Raw genomic sequence first — 18501 nt, forward strand, 5'->3', positions numbered from 1 at the left:
CACTTCACACCACGTCCTCATTCACAAACTGAATTTCAAAGGCTGTTACATCAAGGTCCTCCTTTCCCTCACCAGTGTTGTAACAGTTTCCCTGCAAAGGTGTAAATGTCACCAAGTGGTGCAAGACAGCAAAGCTCTGAAAGCTGCAGCATTTTAATGATTTTGGCACAATATTTACTAAGAGGTCTGGAATTGTAGTACTCACCTATGCCAGATTTCTGTGAATTTCTGCAGTAATTCTGTTTACAAAAGTCAATTTTTAAATCTAGCGAGCCCTGGCCGCAACAGCTCTTTCCCAGGACCACACACTTCTGTGCTAACTACAGCAACATGATCGTCTGTGATCTCTATCACAGAGAAGAGTAGTTACCTTCATCAAATTCTCTAAGAAAGCCACTTCCTCATGAGACATTGGTACCTGTTTTCCCCTGTCATGTTCTTCAGGAAAGGTTGAGAACCACACACCGTGTTTGCAGTGATGCAGTAACAGTTGCATTACCTGGAAAATTAAATGACCCAATGCCTGTAACTCTCTTCTCTCCAGGAGTTCGTTGTTCTTAAAATAAAATAATCAATATTGTTCTGCTTTCCCACCCCTTTTCCTGCTAGGTCTTTCAGTCACATATAATGCTGGCTGCCCTGGAGCACAGCTGGCCTCACTGGTGCAGCAGTCAATCAGGGACAATTCTCCAGCAGGATAAAGGCAGTAATTTCTTTTATTCAAGGGTAATGCCAAAAGAATTACAACTCTCTCTATATGCTGACAATTTACTTAGTGCCATGCAAAACAAAGAGACAATATTGACACTTACACTAGAGGTCGTATTTTAAACAAGGCTCCTTAAACCCTGTGTTAAAGGGACTTCTACTGTCAAGGAACAGTTGATTTTGCAGACAACAGCTTGTTCCTTCATGTCAAATTTGGTCAGAGATACCTAACGGGGAATTCTAAATGTTCAGAAGAATTTAATGATGACACTGAAGCAATCAACAGGCCACAATTAACAAGTTCGAAATAGGTAAATTATTTGTTCTTTCTTGTATTTGATTGATTTCACAAGGATGTGCATAATACAAGCAGTAAACACAACAATCATAATTTCGTAAATACCTATAATTAAGAATTAGATTTCCTGTCTGGCAAACCCTTCAAGTTTATTTTACTAAACAAACTCTGAAAGTAAGAAGCATTTTGAAAAGCTGAAAGCTGCACTGAACTACTACCATTCATTTTTAGCAATTGAGTCCAATGTCAAAACACCATTTATCTGTCTCTGAATTTTAGAAAGGATTTTTTTTTCATCCTAAGATAAAGAGAATATAGCAAAACATTTTCCTTCTTTATTTTTTTTTCCCCTCCAAGAATTTGAAGACCAACATTTTATTTAACTCCTTTTGATGTAAGTATGGGTTTGGAGTTGGAAAAGTTGATGGGCTGCCCCAAAACAGCAATGATTTCTGATAGCAACAGATTCTGAAGCGTGATGGGCACCATTTGTGTATTGGATTGCTACCCAAGGGCAAAGCACAGCCTTTACAAAGCCATTCACTGCGTAGTGAGGATCAGCCTTGATCAGAGCAGCTCTTTTGTTTGAGAGAGCTTTGTGGTGCAACACCCGCCAGCAGTGGGACAAAGCTGACAGTGCTGCTGCTTTCCTGCTGCCATCCAACATCCCGGTCTGAGACCCAGCAGCTTCACTCACTTCCCTCTGCAAACCTGCAAACCAGGGTAAGTCTTTTACCACCCCCCAGACTCCTGACAAACCCCGTCTGGTTTTGCTCTCCAGAAATATATCCCTGGGCACATCAGCAGCTCTGTGCACCCTGAATTCAGCCGTGTCCTGCTGACTGTGGCAGGAAAAACCTCGGACCTTACAGCGTTTCTCACCAGTTTGTCTGGGCAGATTTCCACAGAAGAGCCTTGTAGTGCAGCAAAACACATGCATGCTGCTTTTAGAAAGGATTTTGAGCTTTATTATTCGGAAACTATGTAAAGCAAAAGCTTTTTATTTTTTCTTAGGCCAGCAACATGGTGTTCTGTAAGGTCTTGCTAAGTATTTTCATTCATCAGAAATTCCGAGAGAGGACTCTTAAAATACCTTCAGAGAGTAGTTTCACGAGTGACTGTAGAAACTAGAACAATGTAAATACCCTAGGAAAAAAAAAAAATTCTTCTGGTAAACATGAAGATGAAAAATAAAGCAGGAGCAAACACGCCTCCCTGGTGTCCGCGCAGGGCTCGTGCGCTCGCCCCGCAGTCGCCACGGCGGGCTCGGGGGGCTGGCGCTGCAATGCCGAGAGGCGGCGCCAGGGGGCGCTGCGCCCGCAGGAACGGCGGCGGCCGCGCGCCCGAGCCCACAGCGACAGGCCCGGCCCGGCCCGGCCCGGCCCGGCGGCAGAGAGGCACGGCTGGCCCGGGGCCAGGGCACAGCTGCTGGAAACCGGCCCTCCAAAGTTCCGGACACCGGCCACAGGGCCCGGACCGCACCGCCTGGGCGCTATGGCAAATCAACGCGTATTACGAGGAAAACAAACCTCTCTTGGTATTACAAACATTCTTCCAAAGCTTTCAGATCATTCTCACTTCGGACCACCTTCTCATTTAAAATGCATATCGCTCCTTCCCTCGCTTCACCTTTTGTCCATCCTCCCTTATCCGAAGCCCCCGGTGGCAGGCGGCAGGCTGAGCTCAGCCCGCTTCCCTCCCGCTGAGCTGGGCTGCGCCTGGGCCGGGCGGGCCGACGGCCGGGAGGTGGCGGTGCTGCCCAGGGAATGGGAGCTGGTGGTGTTGATCAGGGAATGGGAGCTGGCCGTGCTGCCCGGGGAATGGGAGCTGGCCGTGCTGCCCGGGGAATGGGAGCTGCCCGTGCCGCCCGGGGAATGGGAGCTGCCCGTGCCGCCCGGGGAATGGGAGCTGCCCGTGCCGCCCGGGGAATGGGAGCTGGCCGTGCCGCCCGGGGAATGGGAGCTGCCCGTGCTGCCCGGGGAATGGGAGCTGGCCGTGCTGCCCGGGGAATGGGAGCTGGCCGTGCTGCCCGGGGAATGGGAAGCAGAGCCGGGGACGCGCTCTCCCCAGCGCCTGCCCCGGGCACAGGTACTGCCCCAGAGCGAAGCCGTCGCCGGGTTCCCGGCTCCCCGGGAGCTGCAGGGGGAGAAGAGGCCGCTGGAAAACCAGATGGAGCCCGCACCCCTCTTCTAAGCGGCGCTCATCGCGTTCAGAGGTCACTGATTTCGGAGATAAGGAGAGCAAATAGACTCCAGGCGGAAAGGAGAGGAGACTGTCCGGTCCTCCCCACACCCCGGGAGACACACGGGAGAGAGAGGGAGGAACGCTGTGTCCACTGAAGCCACTCACAGGAAAGAGAAGCGAGAGGAAAAGGTTCCAGACATTCAAAACACAGAATTTTAATAAAACGGCAAAATACAATAGGTCACACCGTCAGGCGGTATCTGAAAACAGGCATGCAAAGGCAGAGCAGGGGAATACCTTATCTTCTGCTTATTTTTCACTTCCACCCCAGGACCACGTGGCTCACGAGGAACACGTTCAGATGTGCGATGTCCTCTTTTTCCTCAACAAGTCATCAGCACCTTGCATCAATTCCCCGGGAAAGATGACAACAAAGTAGACACAGCACTTGGATCACTGTGGCACTGGCCTGGGAAAGCTGCCAAGCAGTCGCCTGTCCTAGCACAGCCAGCTCACTGGCCTGCTCCCAGAACAAAGTCAGGTACACATGGAAATATTTGCAGGACAGAGCAAGAATGCTGAGCATTTTACTGTGCTATAGATCTTGCCTTTTATAAACATATTCACTTATGTTTGCACTGGGGATGAAAAGGCAAAGCCTGGACACAAGAAGAAAACTCATATGGCTGAAAATCTGTAATCTGAACTTCTTTTGTTCTCACAGAGGAAAATAAAGCATCTAAAACAGGTTAACCACCCAAAAGAGTTAAAGCTATAACCTTATGAATTAAACTGAATCAAGAGAGTGGAAATATAAACAGCTAAAGGTATAGAATATATTGAGGAACAAAAATTTTGAAGAAAAAATAAATTTTGGAGGTATTACAGCAAATTCATCTGCAAAGCAATGCAATAGAAATAAATAAAGTCAAATCCAAAAAGAGATCATGTTAAACTGAGGGTAAAAAATTATAAAGAAGTCACTTCTAGCTAACAAAATGTTTTGTTATATAGAAGCAGGCAATAAAAATTATATAAAAATACAGGAATCCAAGGCTTTGCCTCTGTATACTCATATAGTCCCACCTCAGGAACACAACTTAGAGATTAGTTGCTGGAATGTTCATTGTATGGTCCCCTCTGCAAGAACAAGCATGCAAATGATGTTTGGAGGATTTGGGACCAGAAATCCCACTGTACCAAAAGCAAGGTAACTAAGTGACACCAGATTAAGTGGAAGAATAGTGAATACATATATAATGTTGCAAATACTACAGCAATCTCACTACAAAATACTCCTCTAAAGGCCATATAAAAATTTTACAGGTCAAATTAGCTCTGACACAGCAAAGGCCTCCTAAGTGGCATTATATTTTTCTATGAAAACATAAAATTACCAAGTCTGAAACCTAGAGTCATACTGGAAAAGAACTTTCTTCCTCCCCCACACAGTAATGGGCGTAGAATAACTCGGACCACACCTCATATTCCTTGGTTAAAAATTGACAAGTTTCTTCAGACAACTGCAATCACACTGCCCCACCCTGGCTGGCTGTGCCTTCTCCTCCCCGTGTTGTATCCAGAATTTTGGGTGTTGTACTAACTGCACTGCTAATGGCACTGTCACAACTCTGATGAGGCCAGGTGAAAGCATGCCAGGTCACTTTTTACAACCACAGTACCTCACAAGCTCAGCAGATTCTGTCCAGCTATTCTGTCCAGAATAGTGATTTACTCTGAAATAAACTTCTCAGCCTGTTCACATTCCATTAGCTTATGCTGCATGTACAGAGGCAAGTTAGAAGGGAGAAGGAGTAGTAGAAGTGAATGGAGAAAATGTACAAGAAGCAAGAAGACAAGCCTGTAAAAAAAAGGCCCAAGGAATACGAATATATATATTGAAAACAATAACAGGTAAGCAAAAATAAATTGCACTTCCAAAACCTAAATGGTCAACTGCTAATCTAAGATATGTGAACACACTTTCCACTGAATTCTGTAATAGTCCATACATATACCTGAATGAGAAACATAAAAAGATGGAAAGTTCTTTTCTGCTACTGGATGTACCTGGACTTCATCAGGGATATTCAAACTTCCATTCTGGTACATTTTTGTATGGCTTGGGAAAGACCACATATAATGTTCCTGAAGGACAAATACATGGCTGAAGAAAGTGTAATGTCCTTCAGGAGAGCTGTAAAGATTAATGAAATGATGCTTACTTAATACTGTGCAAACAAAAAATGCCTTGCAACTTCATGGTGTTGAACATAATTCCCAATTCCTGCCAAAAAAGTCCCCCCAGTCCTACACTCCTGTGCAGAATCCCTGCTCTGTAAAGGCTCATTTCTGGTTTTACTTTCACAGACTGAAACCTGTCAGTGCTGTGCAAATTTTGCTAACACTATTCTCAGAGCAAACTACAGTAGGTCCCAAGGCAAGTAACTCAGAATATTGTTTCCAACTCGAAAGAACGAATTGAAAGAGCAGTGTTTACATTCTGTTGCCAGCTTACTCCCAGATTCTTGTGCAAATATGATCAGGCTACAACCAGGTCATGCAAATTTAAAACCAAGGACCCAATCAAGTAACAGCTTCCCTTCATTGCTCTGGACACACCTGCTGCAAAATCCAAGCAAAGGCTGCCAGACTAGGGCTAAACCTACAATTTGCTGCCAGGAGCTGGTCTGGTGAGAGAAGAGGTTAAAACAAGAGATGATATTTGCTTCCTAAAGTCATGAGGGTGTCTTTTAAGCATTTAAATTTGAAAACACATAGAGTCATGTCACAGATATGGAGATGACAGCCTTATTATAAAGTGCAGTGCAGCATGACAAATTATTGACATACTTCTCAAAGAAAATTCTCCAATGCCAATGACTTATCCTCATCCCCCCAGTATCCAATATTATAAGATATAATCAGCATCTCCAGCTTTCCCTCAATGCCCACTACAAATAAAAAAAATTTTCTTCAAATTACAATAAAAGCCCAGAACGCTGGTCTGGCAAACTGACAGCGTTTCTGCCAGAGATGCTTTTGGTATTGTGACTTTAACTCTCGTTATATTTAGACCTAGATCTTAAAAATACCTGTCTTAGCAGGTCTTGTGAGTCCAAGTCTGGAGTCTGTTCTTGTGAGGCTTCACTAAGGCTGTCACAGGTTCACAGTAAAAAAAAAGCACTTTATGCACATGGATTGGACTGGCACAGCAAGGTTTTGGCAGTGGGATGGCTCCACACAGCTTCTGTGAGAAGCTGCTGGAAGTTTCCTCTGTGCTCGATGGAGCCAGTGCTTGCTGGCTCCAAGATGGGTCTGCCACGGTTGGCCAAGGCTGAGCTAATCAGTGGAGGTGGTAGTGTCTCTGGGATAAGGCTATTAAGAGATCAGGGGTTATTTCTTATTATCCTACTCTGATTTGATTGGTAATAATTTCAGTTAATTTCCCCAAGTTGAGTCTGTTTTGCCCATGACAGTAACTGGTGAGTGATCTCTCCCTGTCTTGATCTTGGCCTGTGAGACTTTTGTTGTATTTTCTCTTTCCTGTCCAGCTGAGGAGGAGGAATGATGGTGCGTTGGTGGACAGCTGGTGTCCAGCCAGGGTCAGCCTGCTACAATATATCATAGAAACATCCAGAAAAATGCAAAAAAGGCCAACAAACTTTTAGCCTCTGCCTAGTGACTGTGCATTTTATGAGTAGACCATAAACAGATCTAAAGAACACAATTTAAGATACTTATTTCAACATGGTTAAATTCTTCTCCTGCTCCTCCTGCAGCCCATGGGAATCAGAATTCTGTTCTCCAATTGAGACAAGAAGCCGAGGGGTTGTTTAGCCTGGAGAAAAGAAGGCCTGGGGTGATCTTATCACTCTCTACAATTATCTGAAAGGAGGTTGTATCAAGGTGGGAGTTGGCCTCTTCTCTCATGTAACAAGTGATAAAGCTAGAAGATTGGATATTAGGAAAAATTTCTTCACTGACAAGGTTATCACACATTGGGACAGGCAGCCTGGGGGAAGTGGTTGAGTTACCATCTCTGGAGGTATTTAAAAGACATGTGGATGGGACACCCAGAGACATGCTTTAACAGAGGACTTGGCAGAGTTAGGTTAATGAGTTAATGACTGGACTCAATAGTCTTAAAGGTCTTTTACAACCTAAAAATTTCCATGATTCTATAAGGGAGAACAGATTTTGCCATTATTTGAAATGGAAACACAAAATGGAAAGGATGTGTTTATTTCACTACCACTTCAGATTAAATGTGTAAAGGACATGCAGTCAAGCCCTGGAAGCAGAGCAGAAGAGCATACAGCAGGTTTACCATGGGCAACAACAAGAAGAAAAATTTTCAAGCATTTGCAGATAGTCAAGAACTAGACAGTTGTTGGCAATGCCCATCTGAAGCACTATGGCAGGGATGGCCAGTTAGCAACTTTTGGGCTATGTGGCACACAAGTGATTCAAGTGGGGCTCACTGTACAGGAGCTTCTAGATCACCTGAATCTCTGGCTGCAGGAGAAAGGGTGTCTGCACTGACAGACTGCCATGAGGGCCAGCAATCCAGCACAGTGAAATGGTACCATGAGAGGCACCTCTAGCTGCTAATCACTTTTTCAACTCTTTCACTTCTGAGGCTTTTAATACAGGGTCAGGAAGTTGGTGCCTTTGGTGTGGCTCTGTCTACCCTCTCTATAGCACCAGAGCTGCCCTGCTAGCCCAGCAAATGCTTTGACCTCTCACCAAACCAAGCTGTCATGGCTGGGCAACAGCAGCTTGGTTAAGCTCTGGTATCAGGGAAGAATATAGCTACTCCTAAATACAGACCAGTTTGACCACTAGTGAGTCCCTCCCTGTGCAGACTGAGAGCTCCATACAAACCCACAACAGCCCCTGCCAAAGCACATGCCAATGAAAACAGCCACATGTTGATGGGGCTTGATTGCTTTCTCGGTATTAAAACCATGTAAGAAAAGTTGATCTGTAGAAAAAGAAAACCAATAGGGGCTTTTATCCTTTTAGCAGGATGTATAATCAGTGGCTATCAGGAATGGAGATAAGTAGGTCTCCAGCTAGCTTAGATTCGACTGAATTTTTTTTCCATTAAGGTCTCTTCAATTTTATCATCTGGTTATTAAATGCACATTATTGTCTTAACCTATTTTGAAGCAATTATATGTTTATGCTGGTGTAGATTGCTCCCTTTTATGAAACTAAATTGTTGGGTATTTGTATGCTGTCTGTAATTTGGTATTCTAAAGTAGTAATTCTGAAAATAAAACAAATGCACTTCCTTGCCCATTTCTCCTTTTCTTCTCTCTAGTTGTTTGCATCCCTTTGCCTCCCTGAATACACAAAGACATACACATTCCCCTCAGATTAAAACTGGGCCATGGCAGGCTAATAACTATTTGTGTTTTTGAGAACTACCCCAGACAGATTTGTTACATCTCTTGACTACAAAGGACGTCAACCCCAGACAAACGACCAGCACAATGAAAGGTTGTTCTACAGACTACCTTACTGAATTTTATAAAATTATACTAGACACAAGTTTCAGAAATTACTTTAGAGCCTTTTGTTCCATTTTCAAAGCTGAAAAGCCCTCAGGAGCCTACATCTAACCAGCTTTCGACAAGATGTATGGGCATAATGTTAGAGCCATTTTTTAATGCCAAGCTTATTTCAAGGGCACTTGAAGTGTTTCACCTAGCCACACAGATTCTGGAGGAGCCTGAGCTTGGTTTCAAGCATTCATCTCTTTCTTGAGCTGGCAAGTAGGCCAGAATAAATTCTATATTTCAGAATAAATTCTATAATTCATCAGATTGTTACTTTTTGCTTTACAATTCACCAGTCAAAATTTTGTAAAACGATTTAAGACTTACAGGAAAACCTGGGCACATTTTTTTCTTTAGTTACAGTTTCATGTATAAAATTATATATTTAAAAAAAACCCTACATCCACAATGTGGGAATATTTTAGTTGATACACAATAAAATAAAGAGCTATATAATTCACAGTCTTCCAGTACTGCAGAGATTTCTTTTAAAATTACCAACGATACATATCAAAACTCCCCCTTAAGGGTAAGTGGGAACTTCTTTCATGAAAGTACTCAGTAATGCAATATTAAAGGGACAAAACTTTCTTCAGGGCACGTATTTGATTAACTGCAAACCACACACCTGCTGGATTTTTAATTTTTTGTGCATTCCAGCTATACCTATATATATAAATCCAAAATCTAAAAAAGAAAACAAACAAAAGCCAAACAAAACAAGTTTTGTATCAAAATGCCACCATTCACTGTGATCCTAAACAAGCATAAAAGGCTCAAGCCACCTGTGTGACTTAAGCAGAGATAAGAAAACAGGAGTGATGTCAAGTGACAAACAAGGGTAGTACCAGGTTGAGCAGGTTCAGGTGGGATGTGATGGGATAAGGAACGTTGACTAATTCCCTTGAACTGCAGAGAAAGATGAAACCTTCAAGCACACTGAGACAGTAAGGGTGAGATGTCCTGGGTGCTGAAGATAATCAGTGCAGGATCTTTCTGCACAGAGCAGTTGGTTCTCCATAGCACTAGCACTACCAAAACATATTCTCAGCCAGTCTCTTCAGCTAACTAACTGGGATGGTTACTTGACCAGAATACAACAGAATATTTAATTTCAAAGAGATCTATAATGTTAATCTAGTCCAGCTCTTTGTATTAGTCAAGAAAGAAGTGAAGAACTGATTTGCACACCTACATGTTAACCTGAAAATTTTTCCAGTCAAACATCAAAATCCATGTCTATGACAGTGCACCTTTGTGTCTGTCATACACAAGCCAAAAAGTACATTACATGTACATTTGCAGGATTTTATGTATGTCAATGTAAAACGCTGAATTTATTTAATTCTTATTCCAAAGTACTTCCTAAAAGGCTTTTTTTTCTTTACTGGGAGGTAAAACCATTTGTTCCATATATCTGAAAAGTGTAAACATAACCAAATCGGTGCAGAACGGCAAAACATCTGACTGATCCCCACCATGTCCCTCTCAGTCCAGACAGCTGGAGACTGAGCAACATGCTTCCACAATATTGCTACACATTGACTTTTTTCTTATATACTACCCTAGATATCCCCTACAAGATCCATGGCCAGAGGGTTGCTGGTGGCCATTGGTTTGACACACAGTGGGCATTCTTACTATACCCCTTAGAGCCTGCCTTTTGCAGTTCCCATCTGCCAACTTTTGCCCCATGTTAGCCAAAAGCATCACTTCAGAGAAATCTTCTGTACACTCACATCTCAGTAGGTGAGATTGGTCCCTTCAGCAGCTGCAGGGTACGAGGAAAAAAGGCAGAAGCAGGAGAAAAGGGACACAGCTGGAAAGGACATGCCCTATCTTCTGTCCCTCCCAACACCTACAGGGAGCTTGCAAAGATATTGTCTTTGCCACAGGGATTCCAAGTGCAGCTGCATGTATGGATACCCACTGTAGCCTGGCTTCTCTAGAAGCTACCCTTTCAGAAAACTTGTATCCCAGCACCAGCAGGGATCCTGCAGAGTCTTGCTCACAATTGTTCTGTAAAAATCCACCTAATATTAGAGCACTTGCAGCAAATTCCCTAAACAGATACAGCGTGACTCCTCTGGATGCCAAAGGGCCTTCAGCAAGTTCTCACTCAAAATATGGTATTGCACATTATCATCATTACTACAGCCCTTCCTGGCATCTCTGATTATTTACAGAGGGTAGGTTATATATTATCCCATGTCCCAAAACATACCATGAAATTACCATTTCATCACTCAATGCTTGACATACAAAGTTCAAGAATAATAAAAAAAAGGGATAAGTTTATGTAGCAAAACAAAATGCAGCTGCCATTCATATTACTGTTCGAGTCTATATAAGTTTTCATTAGGACAGTGGAATTCCACAATACTTCTCCAGAAATAAAGTTTGCTATGCAACAGGACAAGCCAGGATGAATTGTGAGTGACACAGGCAGGAACAGGCTCACAGACTCAGTCAAGCTGATCAAGTGACACAGCTGAAGAGCAGATGCTACTTTCCTTTAATTTAGCAAAGCCAGCAAGGTGGCTCCATGGACCCATGCAGATATGATACAAAGCATCTGCGGGTTTTACCTCTCACTGTGGCAGCAAATTAATCCATCTCTCTGAGTATCGTCTACAAAGGACACCCTCCTGTTCTTCAGGGCAAACCTACAGGTCCCCATAAACAATCACTGTTACCCAAAAATGAAAATATGCAATCGCAGATGACCATCAGAATCAAGGTGTGATGGCTTTTCAACCTCCCCTCACACATCCCCCAAGCTCCCATTCCTGTGTGCTGTCTTGCCACACAACAGAGCAGGTTGGCTTTAATCCCTGAGAAATGTGAACTATTTTCATAGAATGGCTTGGGTTGGGAAGGGACCTTAAAAATCTAGTTCCAACCCCCTACCATAGTCAGGAATACCCTTCACCAGACGAGGTTGCTCAGAGCCTCATCCAACCTATCCTTGAACATCTCCAGGGATGGAGCATCCACAGCTTCTCTGGGAAAACTGTTCCAGTGCCTCGCCACCCTCACAGTAAATAATACTTTTCCTAATATCTAATCCAAACCTACTCTATTTTAGTTTGAGCCATTCCCTCTTGTCTTCCGACAACATGCTCTTGTAAAAAGTCCCTCTCCATCCTTCTTGTAGGCTCCTTTCAGAGACAGGCTTGAAGAAAACAATGAGTAAGGCCAATAGTGGAAGGTACCACATACATGCAAAAAGAGCAGGAACTAAAGGGTGAATTAAGATGAGGAGGATCAGGATTTCTTAATTTTAAAAGTGAATTATTTTTAAAAATGGAATAGTAAGGCTACTGAAATATGCCAATGCAATTCTCAAATAAACTGTCCCTAAAATGGGCATTGCCTTTTCTATGAACAGAACAGCCCAAGAATTCCAGGAAAGAGGAGTGAGTGTTGACAAAATCAGATGTAATTTTTAAAACCTTTCTTTCAAGAGCATGGGCCCTAATGGAATGAACCCTGCTTTAACAGTAGTCTTAAAATGACAAATCTCCAACATGTCACTGCACATGCAAAGTTTTTTCCTGGTCTGATACTCTGCACCCCAGCATGATTTTTCCAGCACTGTCACAATCTGCACCTAAAGTGCTGTGTCTAGTTTAGCTCACATAATGTGAACCCCTGTTTCAGAAAATGCTTCATGGCCTGAGACTATTTCAAGAAAATTCATGCAACTCATCCCTGAACCTATCCAGATTGGTAACAAATCCTTTGACTGCTGAAGATAAATAATGAAAGGGAATTTAATCCTGACATTTCTGGATTGATAAGCAAGGTCTAGAGGACTCAGTGGAACAGAGGACAGCTGTTTCCAGAGCTGCACCTAAACTGACAAAGTCTAGATGTAATGAATGAGAGCTCAGCAGAGCTAAAGAAGCTTATCACAGCAGAGATGGGAATCCAAATTGTAATGATTCAATTAAGGAATGCCAAGGCTGGTGTAAAATGCTGAGCTATTTCTACCTCTGTGTCCCTATGAGTGGCCTCACACTACCGTGGGTGTCATTACATAAGATACACAATCCTTTAGTGGAAAGTGGAATTATTTAAGGAAAACAGCTGGCAAATTTAGAGCTAAGTAGGAGCACAGAAACGTCAATGCCGAACCAAGAGCATGTCAAACATGACCCAGATACCTAATTAGAAGTTATGCTCAAATCTAACTTGCACAGGGCTTCAGAAGCAGGCTGACTACAGCAGAGAGGCTGCAAGAGGTACTCTCTTGATCTTTATTCCCCGGATTGCATTAGATACTGTTCTGATCTCTCCCTCCTCTTCCCCAACTCTAATGTCACAACCCTTAAAAATTTGCCAGGAATGGGGAGGATAGAGCAGTATTACAGAATAATGATGCTAAAAGTCTCAGGAAGGCATCAAGTCTGCCAGAAGGCTTCCCCCAGCGCAGACAGGTGGGAGCTCAAGGCTTCATGTCTGTTCCCAGCCCACCTGCTCTGAGCCAGCACCCAGCCATGGGGATTGCTGAGCTGTGAGGGGGATGCTCTCTGCAGTAACTCTCCTGCCTCTCTCAGCCTAATGGGCTGAGCAGGGAGCAAATGAGTAGGAAGTCATTGACAGAGATGGTGCCAAGACATGCTAACATACTACAGGAATACCCCACAGCTGGCACAAACATGTCCAAAAGATCCCCAAACCACCTGAATGATAACTTCATGATACAGATACTAAGGGTGCTTTTCCATGATCTATTGCTTGTCAACAGCAATAATTTCCTTTTATAACAAGGTAACCCACCTAGTTGATCAAAGGAAGCCAGTTGTAATTTTATGGATTTCAGTAAAGCTTTTGATACTGCCTCTCACAAGATCCTTCTGGACAAAAAGTCCAGCTCACAGCAGGACAAACACATCATGTGATGGGTGAGCAGCTGGCTCATGTGCTGGGCACAAAGAGTTGTAGTGCATGGGGTGACATCAGACTGGTGACAGGCCACTAGTGGGGCTCTGCAGGGCTCCATTTTAGGGTCAATTCTTGTAAGCATCTTCAAAAACGACTTGGATGCAGGACTTGAAGGCATACTGAAGAAGTTTGCTGATGATACTAAACCAAGAGGAGCTGTTGACTCCCTTGAAGGCAGAGAGGCCCTGCAGAGAGACCAGGACAAATCACAGGGCTGTGCAATTACCAAAATGATGAAGTTTTAACAAAGTGCTGGATTCTGCATCCAGAATGGGGCAACCCTGGATGTACAGACAGCTAGGTAACAAGAGGCTGGAGTGTCAAAGACCTGATGCTCTTTGGAGCTCTAAAATCAACTCTTCCTACTTAAAAAAACAAACACAAAACCAAATTATAATGCACTGTCCATGTAGGAATGATGTAAATGATGAACATGAGATGCTACAGTGAAAAATTAAAAATCATATTTAAAAGATTTGGTCTTTAGACTCTGAGGTTTTTTTTTCTTGCTTGACAAAAGAAATAAGCTTTGATGAATCTGCCACTGTCCAATTCATTAGCTTACAACTTTATGATCAAAATTTTTATCAGAACATAGTAACTTTTATTTTCTATGACTACTACTGCTTCCTGTCACTGTCTCTCTCGTAGGAGAAAAAACATAGATAGCCTACAACACCGGACATTTGGCAGATCTCATTTGTTAAAAAGTGTCGTTTCCTATCAGTGTAACCTATTCAGGAAATAGGAATGAAACTTACTGAGTAGTTAGGGCAAATGTAAAATACATGAAAGGAAAACTCATCAAAAATTATTCACTCAGTGATTTTGACAACTGTTTTGGCATCAGCCAGCAAACAACTGAGTTTCTAAAAAAAAACAAAAAAAAACCAACACAAACAAACCTCCGAGAGAGACAATCCTATCCACAATAAAATAGCTTCAAAAATAACAGAATTTCTGTGCAATACCAATACCACACAACACCCTATAATAATTGGACGTAACACCTTCCACTGCTAGAAACATGAGTTACTGTTCTCATCAGTCTGTGCTATTTTTTTGCCTACAAGTATACTTCGCATATTACATTAACCAACTTCTCAAAGTTTCCTGTCAGTTTTATTATTCATTCCTAGGTAAGAGTTAGTCTGCAATCCTGGCCATATTGTGAAGTTATCTACATGGAGAAAATTCTTCCAGTGCAAGTGACCTTGAGATCCTGAGACTCTCTTCTGGGAAAGCACCCGGCCACCAAACAGGAGTTCACTGAACAAAGACTTAATTGCTTAGTTTTATTGCTCTGCAGGACAAAAATATAATTTTCTTCTCTGCATGTGGTAGTGAATCATACATCAAAAATATCCAAGCTCATCAGTTCACACCATACTCAAAACAAATCCATGGGAAGCCAGCATGCAGTTTTGAGAGATTTATCCACATAGGAAAAAAAAAATCCAAAGGAAACATGCAAATGTATATATTTATAGCAATGGATATGTATGGAAAGCCTGAATACTTTTTGTTGTCCTCTTTGCTTCTCTTATAGAAGGTTCTAAAGCCAAATCTATGACACTTTCAGGTGCAAATACATAAGAGACCAAAGAGCTGTGTATTTCTGCTGGAACAGGCAGAATAAAACAAGGTATTCATTGACCATTCAGGGTATTCACACGAACCAGACCCTACAGTTTGTCCAATCTAGAATTATGCCAACCCCCTTCGCCTACAGCACAGCTTCCAGCAACAGTGATTTCTGGCTATTTATGGTAGAAAATAAACTCGTGATCTATGTAATTCTTTGTACTATTTAAAGCAAAAAAGCCAAGCCAACCCTTCCTCTTCACTTCACCCCCAAGAGTTACATTAATAGTAACTTCAATGTTGTAACTGAGATGTATCAAACATACAATACTCACCTATCAAGGCTAACACCTAAAAATTATTTATGAGCCTGGATTTACAGTTATTGGAGCTAACTTCTGCATTTCTTTAACACAACACACTGATAAAAGTCAGGGAATTTAAATCCTAGAAGAAACTCTTGGATTAGTTAGAATCTGCCCAATAAATAATACCCTAAAAATTATGTTGACTTTAAAAAGCCAAAGAATGCTAGATAACGATTAAGACAATCTATACATGGAATAAAGAGGCTGATGTACTCACTTGATAAAATGAGTTGGTTATTTTTCTAATGGTTAGAATGGCATTGAATTAAAGCAACAGATTCAAAGTAATGGCTGTCAATCGACACTCAAAACTTCGTGCCTTCACGTTGCTATTGATTATCATTGTGCTTTTACATTTGATTTTGCACTACCTGAAAAGTAAAACTGGCATGTTCCTCAGGGGGCATGTGGCTTCTCGGGCACAGCAGGAACAAAGCTGCTCTGGTGTCAATCTGAGGCTTTGCAGCCCTCAGCAATGCTGAAGGAAGGGCAGGAACAAAGCCAGAAGTGTGAAAAACCAAGACTGTGTTGGTAGATCCTTCACCACACAATTCCCAGGTCGCTATGAAGACAGGAGAGGTGAAGTATTGCAGCTTGAGTGCAGCCTGTTCAATGATCCCATCCAGAAAACAAAGCCACACAGTTCTTATAATTAATCTCTGCTCTTCTGCTGTGTCATTCATATCTGGAAACAACCTTCTGTAATAAAGCTGTGCTTTTGAAGATGAGATGAATGCAGAAAAGCATTAATCATTCATCCCTAAGTATTTCTACAGGCATTGAAATATTGTTGACTTTTCTTTTTAATGCTTTATTCATTAGCCACAATATTCCATCAACTAAATGCTGTGTTTCACAATAAAACTCAGTTGGCAACAGGACCCTTCTTAATATCTAATATTTTTTGCTATTAGATGAATTGATAATTCAGCTACAAATACTGGAATTCAACAGGTAATTTGTCATGCAATCTGTCTCTATTCCAGCTTTTAGTCTCAACTGAAAGACTCAAAAGGCCTAAAAGCAAATTTTGGTCGGGAAAAAATACCAAGCAATTTTTACTAGATCTGCTTTGTTTCAGGCTCATAGCTCTCATTTGTTGCTTTCCAGTCTAGCAATTCTTATAATCATGTTTGACAATAAGAAAAACTGTAATTTTGTGTTCTAATTTCTGCCCACATGGCTGGAAGGTTGTCTTGGGTTTACTTTCCCTTCTGACATCATCTCTGATGTCCAGAAAAAGCAGACAAGTCACTGCATAAAGATAAAACTTTAGTGATTTGGGCCATTTTTCATTGTAGTTTCCTTGGCCACAGGAATATCCATGCAGCATAATTATATAAGTTTTTGATTTATCATAGCTTCATGTGACAGATGCAGAGGTTCAAATACAGCAAAGATGAGCAGGACCAGGAAGGACCTTCATAATTCTAATGCGTGGAAGTTAAACTTCTCATAATATTCTGGGCTTTAGCCTTTAAGAAACCTTTTTATTGACTGAAATAATACTAAAGCCTCAGCATGGGTTTTGTAAGTGTTTCAGCAGCCTAAGCCAAATTTTAATGTACCCCCTGCTGTGATGTGCACTTCCTCCAGTATTTTTCATCTCAGGTGCGACTACTTTCAAGTGCTGTCATATGAAAGAACATAGTTATGAAGAGTGTCCAATTTTGGTAATTTTAAGTGATGGTTAATTTTATTTAATAATTTAGGATTTATCCCATGTGCATGCACACATTTTTATGGGATATGTAAGCTTCATGTGATGTACAAGGATGCTTTTTTGGAGATGAGCAGTCCTGAAGAGGATGGAGAATTATGAATGACACACATGGAAGTAGCATCAACAGCCAGCTATGAAATCCATCCTTCCTCTCCAAGACCACAGTAGCTGTCAAGTCACACATACCCCAATATTTGGGCTGGGTTTATGCCACAGAAGGATCACTGCTATTGCTATGGAACGAGCAGGACACCAAACACACCACGTGCACTCCCCCGAGCTGGGATAGCACAGTACACACACAGCCCAGGTGAGGAAGGTGAGGAAGGTGAGCAGCTGCACGATGTGAGCTGAGCTGTAGCTTGGCTGCAGCAGAGGGCAGTGATACACAAACACTTGCTCTGCACAGCAGCTGCAAACGCACAAACCTGTCCGTGGTTATTTCTAGCATGCAACGCTCTTAGGCTTATTCTTAACAAAACTTGCACCCTATTTACATTTAGGTGTACACACGTGCAGATGCACAGAGAGATATACGGAATATCCACTGTTTACAATGTTACTTCTGATTGCTTTCTCATTTCTTTGACGACCACATCCTATTTGATTAATCTGCTATCCCCTTGTCCTCTGAAATCAAATCCTTTAAGCTTTTGCTTCACAAGGTGTTGCTTTGCATCTTTACAACAGGCACAAAATTGCTGCAATTCAGGGAGTAGATATTCATCTTCTCCTCCCTCATCCTTCTCACCATTTGAAAGGTAGGAAGCTGGATGCAATTAAGGAGAAAAAGGGAGGGAGGAGGGAGCTGAGGATGAAGACAGCATAAGAATTTGACTCCTTAACTGGGTTAATTTGTCTCCTGGAATGCAAGTAGAGAGCTTAAGAGAAAGCTACAGGAAAAAAAATAATTGCAAGACATGTGCTACTCATGTAATTGCTGACATGTCTAATGCTGTGTGATTCGGGGCAGCTTTGAAATACTAGACTTCTTATTGAGGGATGGAGGGATTACATTTCCACTGGGTACAATTTGAAGAGATGCATAAAAGAAGGAAATGTAACTTGTTATGAAGAAGCCCAGCCTTGACTTGAATTAGTTTAAATGCAATTTGCTCA

At 42.2% G+C, this 18501-nt stretch overlaps 1 protein-coding gene across 5 annotated transcripts in view; it reads right to left on the minus strand.

The window, feature by feature from the left end:
* RGS6 (regulator of G protein signaling 6) overlaps window positions 1–18501 on the minus strand; it is a 253141-nt gene that overhangs the window by 78343 nt on the left and 156297 nt on the right. Inside the window, exon 1 of one of the 5 annotated variants that reach the window (XM_088167051.1) lies at window positions 2536–2613. The exons of the other annotated variants lie outside the window; for them this stretch is intronic. The gene's annotated coding sequence lies outside the window, so the exon portion shown is untranslated. Of the gene's footprint in view, window positions 1–2535; window positions 2614–18501 lie in introns of those variants that run through there. 5 annotated transcript variants of the gene reach the window in all.

This window comes from Sturnus vulgaris, chromosome 6, assembly GCF_052056855.1.
Source record: "Sturnus vulgaris isolate bStuVul1 chromosome 6, bStuVul1.hap1, whole genome shotgun sequence".
Taxonomy (NCBI): domain Eukaryota; kingdom Metazoa; phylum Chordata; class Aves; order Passeriformes; family Sturnidae; genus Sturnus; species Sturnus vulgaris.